Genomic DNA, 8,711 nt, shown 5'->3' with positions numbered 1-8,711 from the left:
CACACAAAGCATGTTCTTCCTTGTTTAGTTGTGCACAAAATTTTTAATTATAAACGCTTAAATGCGGTTGATGAAATGGTAATTCAAAGCCTGGCTTTCTAAACCTACATTCTTAGGTAAAACATATATGTTGGAATGCCGTGTTGTCACTTTTATCTCAGCATATGAAAGAGAAACAGCTACAGTCAGATTCTTCTACTCATTTTTGAACAACAGCAGCTACAAAACTTTTTTGAGCTGAATAGAGCTAGTCAGAGTTTTCTGAGTGGATCTTCTAACCATCGGACTGAATACTGTGTACAATATTGTTTGTGTGATCTTCTTTGAGGATCTTTAGGCACGGAATTAGGCGGGCTATTTTGCTGGCTATCTCCCTGTCATCTGGGTGGGATTCATCTTCTCTAGGGAAGCGAAAGCTACCATCGGTGCTTTGTGATTCCAGCACATAGAAGTACCTCTGCATCACTCCACTTGTTGGGCATCCCAGAGAGCTAAACAATGCTGCGGCTTAATCGATAAGGCTCCACCACCGTCACGGACAGGCCGGGGTAACAAACACCGCCGAACTACGTCACCACCGGCTCAACAAGCCCAGCTTTAGCGAGGTCCGCAGGGTGCTAAATCGTCGCAAGGGACAAACTTAGCAACGGTTTCAAATATGAGCGTGGCCAGCACAGACAATGTAGGCCTATAGATCCCTTCAGTAGTGACTCCTTAGGGTATCGTGTACCCTTGGCCATTAAAGAAAAGATTTGGAATAGTAGTTTGGAGATATGGACGCGGAGTCACAGATACCAAACTATGGCTGATTGTGGCAGCCGCTGTAACAGTTTCCTCCATGACTAGTGGCCTGGGTGGCTCAACGTAACGAACGTAGTTCTGCAATGTACGCACTGTGCCTCGAAATCGCACCCCTAGAATGCCTTTAGATTCTTATACCCATGGGACTTGCCAACCAATATCAGAATTTGCTGTGGTTACACAATCAAAAAAGATATTGATATTGCCAAGATATAGCTTCCCATTTTCAACCTGTGTTTTTTTAAACGACGCTACACAACACATCCCCTGAACGGCATGTACATAAACAACCTTGAACCAATTCAGGCAATCCTAACCAAATCTCGTTGGGCCCCGGCCCCCCTCTCAGTGTTGGTGGTCGATGCCTAGACTTGAATCAAGTCGGACTTACTTTGCTCTTCCCCAGTCAGCCGTCCCTTCCCTGTACGCACTACACGGTCTTTGCGCTCGGCCCAGCAGCTCGCATTTGATAACGCGCCCTCATCTGATAGCCTTGATTGTACATTGTGTGTCATTCGTCACCTGTCAGTAAGTCCGGCTTGACGGATAAGCCAATCAGACCCCGTTGCAGATATATGTAGTTATTCATAATTCCGTATGAACGACGTAATCTTGCATAATGTATACGGAATTTCCACTTATCAAAGTGGTCAGACTTGTGGGCTCGTTCATTATAGTGCAGGTATGAAGGGCGAAAAAACAAGTACGGCAATGTGATTGGCAGCTACCACTTTTGGGAGATGAGCCCATTCGCTGTGGCAGATTCGTCAGGTCGGAATATCTGAACTGAACTCATAGTATAGTGGACACGAGAGGGCGCGAAGCAAGTAACGACGCGCGATCTCGATATGTATCCAAAGCAACGGCGAAGACGTCACAGAGATCCCGTTTCAGTCAAGTCTAGCCGATGCCTGGCCTACGCTCCAGCTCGAGATATCAACATTGAGCGGGGATAGGAGGACCTGGGGTGGTTAATTGCCCATCTATTTATACGTGTCCCAACAATTTTGGCCAGGATTGCAGGACATCATCATTCTGATCTTTGGTGTGTACCGGCGATCAAGTCTCTAAGAACACTGCGCTCGGGAACTGGTGTTATATACTGATAAGAATTACCTCACTGTCCACGCCTTGATCTTATCTTGAACACAGTCATGTCAGAAAGTAATCATTGTACTTATCACCTATTACAGATTTTATATCACTGTGATGAAATAACAAATAGGCTGGTATTGGACATATCTGCCAAATCGACGGTTATTAAGTCATGATTCGTTATAATTTGACAGTTTTTATTTTCACAATGCAGGGCCTTGGCCTTGGTCGCCAGGCTTTCGGGTCAAAGACTTGGCCTTGAAATCAAATGGAAACCTTTTCTCCAATACTGGCTTGACGTAGACGGATATATGTGAAATGGCACAAAGAATGACGTAATCATATGATAATATAAATAAGGTGTAAATATTTACTGACAACCCATCTTCCATCATTACTCGAGTTACACACTGACAATCTGAATTTGCAAATACTTATTGAAAAGATAGCTTCGATCAAATATTCAAAATACCCCTTTTTGTCTCGATTACCCTTATTTCCAACTTTTGTTTCACTATTTTCAAAGGGTGTTTCATTTCCATTTTTGTTTCCATGCTAACGAGTGTATCCATCATGAGCACAATTGTGACGCTATCCCGGGGAGAAAGCATTATTGTAACATTGAACAGTACAAAAAAGTAAGTGATGAGACAATGCAAGTATTATTACGAAGAAGCTCACTGATGTATTCACATCAACCTTTCACACAACTGAAAATACGATAACTTAAAGTCTACAGTGTTGGAAATGAATTTATGACAAGAAAAGTGTTGGTTCAATCACATCTTTATAGAGATAGAATTTGCTGTGACAAGTTCTCTTCAGAGGGCAATGTGTCTGGAGCTATGTACCACACATCAGATCCACCACACAACAGAACATGTTATTTAACAGAACGAGTGGGTTCCTGATTCCGCTGTCATTTCATGCTAGTATAGGAAACGAGAGAACCTACAAGAAAAGGTAAAAATGGCAGGTCCTTCACGTAATACTAGGAAAGAGCTCGGACATGCAGACAGGTGAATTGACGTGGTCCGGGACTTGTCCGTTATTATGTGCGGTCATATAAAAATGATAAAGAGAAGCTGTCGGGGAGAGCTTTAATGTTGACGAAAATTGTTTGTATGTATGAGTGTTTTTGGCTATCTGATACTTCTGCATTATGTCGCACTCTTTAATTAAAGACACAAACTTTACATGGTATTAAATGTGTAAGCACAACTCAGTGTTCCTTGGTGAAGAAAACTAATTACGGAACCTTACATTACATATATAATTTTTTTTAAACTACGGTAGCAATTTAATCACTCAGTCTTCACCAAGCAGCATTAATGGTTTTGTTATCTCGTTATTATGAACAGTGAAAAGCGTGTCTCTGAAATGGCCGAGTGGTTAAGCTCGCTGTTATCAGATCGTTAGACGGTGGGCTCGAATCCCAGGGGGTGCCTTTTTATTTTCCCAACGCTTGCTGTCAGTCAGTAGCTACAAGAGACTCTAATTGACCCCCGTCAAATACCAACAGTACCTTAGCCGACCGGATAAGCTCTTCTGCTGGGATTGTCCGCGAAGTCCAGGTGAGCACCTAAGTACAGGTTCGAGACGTATGGCAGACTCGTCGGCCAGGGCTTAGGGGCCTGTCTCGTTTCCTCCCTTGCAAACCCTTTTTGGGGTTAAATGGGTGGGCAGGGAGGAACTGCGGTGGGCCGGAAACCCCGAGATCCCAGAAGAGTCCTATATGTGGAAGCCGTTAAACTGCGATTCCTTGCGAATTTCAGGAGTCCGTGCGCCTGAATGCTTGGTCAACACCTCATAACTTTTGGATTTTTTCCTAACCACATTTCTTTTCGTGTCCCTGGGCCCACAGAACCCACAAGGCAATTTTTTAGGTTTGAATACAGTGAGCTAAAGGATTGATGCTGATTTTTTATTCATAATCTGAATTTCCTAAATGCTCGACAATAGAACTGATCCTCAGAGTGTAAAAGCCGCGAGGTTTAGGCCCCCTATAGTGATTGGAGGTTTATATTGACGATTCAACAGTACGGTAACCAACACAGTCGGGCGACACCAGGTTCCCTATTTTATTGATGGAAATACATTTTCATTTGTCATAACACTTTTCATTAGCTTTCAACTGCACAATAACGATGTTTTCAAAGAGAAATTCCCACAAAAGATACGTCCCGTATCTTCCTGCGTCACCCCACGTGACAACAAATGCGTTTCAACTGCCAGTCTTTCTTGTAAATGCTTGATCCATCACTGGTCAGATAGGTCTTCCCGAAAAAAAAACAAGCAGGAAAATGATGAAATAAACTCCAAATGAAACCAACAATCCCCACTTTGGAATTTTAACAGAAGAGGACATCAAAATGTTACGTCAAATCAGTAAAGCTTTTGGGTTTACCCCTTTGCCCGCTGCAAACGGCACATAGCCCATTCAGTTTACCCCCACGGTAACATATGTTACATTTAATTTGGACGTGACTTAAACTTAATGTTGTCGTTTTAGTTAATCCGTGCCTCATTGGCCATAGGTTTAATGTCGGAATGCAGAGTTACAAGAATGGCACGGGAAAAAAGTCGCCATTACATAGTCAAGTATGTCCCTTTTCGAACTAATCCTAAACCTAACCATCCCCACCCCTAACCCTAACACTCACCCAACCTAACCATCCAACACCTACCAGTAACCCACCCCTAACCACAACCCTAAACATCCCAACCCTAACCCTAAGCCACCCCTAACCATAACTCTCATCCTAACCCGACCACTAACCCTAACCCTAATGATCCCTACCCCTAACCCTAACCCCCACCCCCACATCTAACATTACTCTAACCCCAATATCCCTATACCCTAACCCTATAACCCATCCCCAACCCTAACCCCACCCCGTAACCCTAACCCTTAACCCTAACCATAACCCCTAAACTTAGCAATCCTCCTAACAGTAACCCTAACTATCCCTATCCCTAACCCCAACGATCCCCAACCCTAACCCTAATCCTAACCCTAACCACCCCTAAAACTACCCCTAACCCTAACCATCCCCAACCCTAACCATCCCCACCTAACCCTAACCCTAAACCCTAACTTAATTAATCACCACCCCTAACCCTAACCATAATCACCTCTCTTCCTAACAGTAACCCTAACTATCCCTACCCCTTACCCTAAACATCAACAACCCTAACCCTAACCTTACCTACCCTAACTCTCTTTAACCCTAACCCTAACCTCTAACCCTTACAGTAACCATAACTATACCTACCCCTAACCCCAACGATCCCCAACCCTAATCCTAATCCTAACCACCCCTAAACCTACCCCTAACCCTAACCATCCCTAACCCTAACCTCTCAACCTAACAGTAACCCTAACTATCCCTATCCCTAACCCCAACGATCCCCAACACTAACCCTAATCCTAACTGATCCCTAACCCTAACTCACCCCTAACCCTAGCCCCTAACCTTAACCATCCCTAACCCTAACCCTACCTACCCTTACTCTCTGTAACCCTAACCCTAACAGTTACCCTAACTATTCCTACCCCTAACCCTTACCCTAACCCCAACCCTAACCATCCCCAACCCTAACAATAATCCTAACACTAACGATCCCCAACCCTGACCCTAACATTAACCCTAACACTAACCCCTAACCCTAACCCAATCCCCAACCCTAACCCTAATCCTAACACTAACCACCCATAACCCTAACCCCTGCCCTAACCCCTAAACCTACCCCTACCCTAACCATCCCTAACACTAACCTCTAACCCTGACAGTAACCCTAACTATTCCTACCCCTAACCCTACCCCCTAACCCTAACCATCCCCAACCCTAACAATAATCTTAACACTAACAATCCCCAACCCTGACCATAACCCTAACCCTAGAATTAACCCTAACACTAACCCTAACCCGATTCCCAACCCTATCTCTAATCTTAACCCATCCCTAACCCTAACTCACCCCTAACCCTAGCCCCTAACCCTAACCATCCCTAACCCTAACCAACCCCAACCCTAACCACCCCTAACCCTAAACCCTACCCTAACCCCTAAACCTAACCCTAACCCTAACCATCCCTAACCTCAAACCCGACCCCCAACAGTAACCCTTATCCTAACCCTAACCCTAACTCACCCCTAACCCTAGCCCCTAACCCTACCCCTAACCCTACCCCTAACCATACCTAACCCTAACCCTAACCTCAAACCCTAACAGTAACCCTAACTATTCCTACCCCTAACCCTTACCCTAACCCCAACCCTAACCATCCCCAACCCTAACAATAATCCTAACACTAACGATCCCCAACCCTGACCCTAACATTAACCCTAACACTAACCCCTAACCCTAACCCAATCCCCATCCCTAGCCCTAACCCTAACCCTAACCAACCACAACCCTAACCACCCCTAACCCTAACACCTACCCTAACCCCTAAACCTACCCCTAACCCTAACCATCCCTAACCCTAACTTCAAACCCGACCCCCAACAGTAACCCTAACCCTAATCCTAACCCTAACCCTAACTCACCCCTAACCCTAGCCCCTAACCCTTTCCCCTAACCCTACCCCTAACCATACCTAACCCTAACCCTAACCTCAAACCCTAACAGTAACCCTAACTATTCCTACCCCTAACCCTTACCCTAACCCCAACCCTAACCATCCCCAACCCTAACAATAATCCTAACACTAACGATCCCCAACCCTGACCCTAACATTAACCCTAACACTAACCCCTAACCCTAACCCAATCCCCAACCCTAACCCTAATCCTAACACTAACCACCCATAACCCTAACCCCTACCCCTAAACCTACCCCTACCCTAACCATCCCTAACACTAACCTCTAACCCTGACAGTAACCCTAACTATTCCTACCCCTAACCCTACCCCCTAACCCTAACCATCCCCAACCCTAACAATAATCCCAACACTAACAATCCCCAACCCTGACCATAACCCTAACCCTAGAATTAACCCTAACACTAACCCTAACCCGATTCCCAACCCTATCTGTAATCTTAACCCATCCCTAACCCTAACTCACCCCTAACCCTACCCCTAACCCTAACCATCCCTAACCCTAACCAACCCCAACCCTAACCACCCCTAACCCTAAACCCTACCCTAGCCCCTAAACCTACCCCTAACCCTAACCATCCCTAACCCTAACCTCAAACCCGACCCCAACAGTAACCCTAATCCTAACCCTACCCCTAACCCTAACCATCCCTAACCCTAACCCTAACCATCCCTAACCCTAACCCTAACCCTAACACCTACCCTAACCCCTAAACCTACCCCTAACCCTAACAATCCCTAACCCTAACCTCAAACCCGACCCCAACAGTAACCCTAATCCTAACCCTACCCCTAACTCACCCCTAACCCTACCCCTAACCCTAACCAACCCTAACCCTAACCACCCCTAACCCTAACACCTACCCTAACCCCTAAACCTACCCCTAACCCTAACCATCCCTAACCCTAACCTCAAACCCGACCCCCAACAGTAACCCTAACCCTAATCCTAACCCTAACCCTAACTCACCCCTAACCCTAGCCCCTAACCCGACCCCTAACCCTAACCATCCCTAACCCTAACCCTAACCTCAAACCCTAACAGTAACCCTAACTATTCCTACCCCTAACCCCTAATGCCAATCATTGCCAACCCTAACAATAATCCTAACACTAACAATCCCCACCGGTGACCCTAACCCTAACATTAACCCTAACACTAACACTACCCTAACCCGATCCCCAACCCTAACCCTAATCTTAACGCTAACCACTCCTAACCCTAACCACTAACCGAACCCCTAAACCTACCCCTAACCCTTACCATCCCTAACTCTAACCTCTAACCCTAACAGTAACCCTAACTACCCCAACCCCTAACCCCAACGATCACCAACACTAACCCTAATCCTTACCCATCCCTAACCCTAACTCACCCCTAACCCTACCCCTAACCCTAACCATCCCTAACCCTAACCCTACCTACCCTAACTCTCTTTAACCCTAACCCTAACCAACCCCAACCCTAACCACCCCTAACCCTAACACCTACCCTAACCCCTCAACCTACCCCTAACCCTAACCATCCCTAACCCTAACCTCGAACCCGACCCCCAACAGTAATCCTAATTCTAACCCTAACTCACCCCTAACCCTAGCCCCTAACCCTACCCCTAACCCTACCCCTAACCCTAACCTGAAACCTTAAGAGTAACCCTAACTATTCCTACCCCTAACCCCTAACCCTAACCATCGCCAACCCTAACAATAATCCTAACACTAACAATCCCCACCGGTGACCCTAACCCTAGCATTAACCCTAACACTAACACTACCCGATCCCCAACCCTAACCCTAATCTTAACGCTAACCACCCCTAACCATAGCCCCTAACCCTACCCCTACCCCTAACCCTAACCCTAACCCCCTAAACCTACCCCTAACCCTAACCATCCCTAACCCTAACCTCAAACCCGACCCCAAACAGTAACCCTAATCCTAACCCTAACCCTAACTCACCCCTAACCCAAGCCCCTAACCATCCCTAACCCTAACCTCAAACCCGATCCCCAACAGTAACCCTAATCCTAGCCCTAACCCTAACTCACCCCTAGCCCAAGCCCCTAACCATCCCTAACCCTAACCAACCACAACCCTAACCACCCCTAACCCTAACACCTACCCTAACCCCTAAACCTACCCCTAACCATCCCTAACCCTAACCTCAAACCCGACCCCAACAGTAACCCTAATCCTAACCCTAACTCA

This window comes from Acanthaster planci, linkage group LG04, assembly GCF_054643075.1.
Source record: "Acanthaster planci isolate LZ-2023a linkage group LG04, COTS_SCS, whole genome shotgun sequence".
NCBI classification, from domain to species: domain Eukaryota; kingdom Metazoa; phylum Echinodermata; class Asteroidea; order Valvatida; family Acanthasteridae; genus Acanthaster; species Acanthaster planci.
This window is presented reverse-complemented; position numbering follows the sequence as displayed.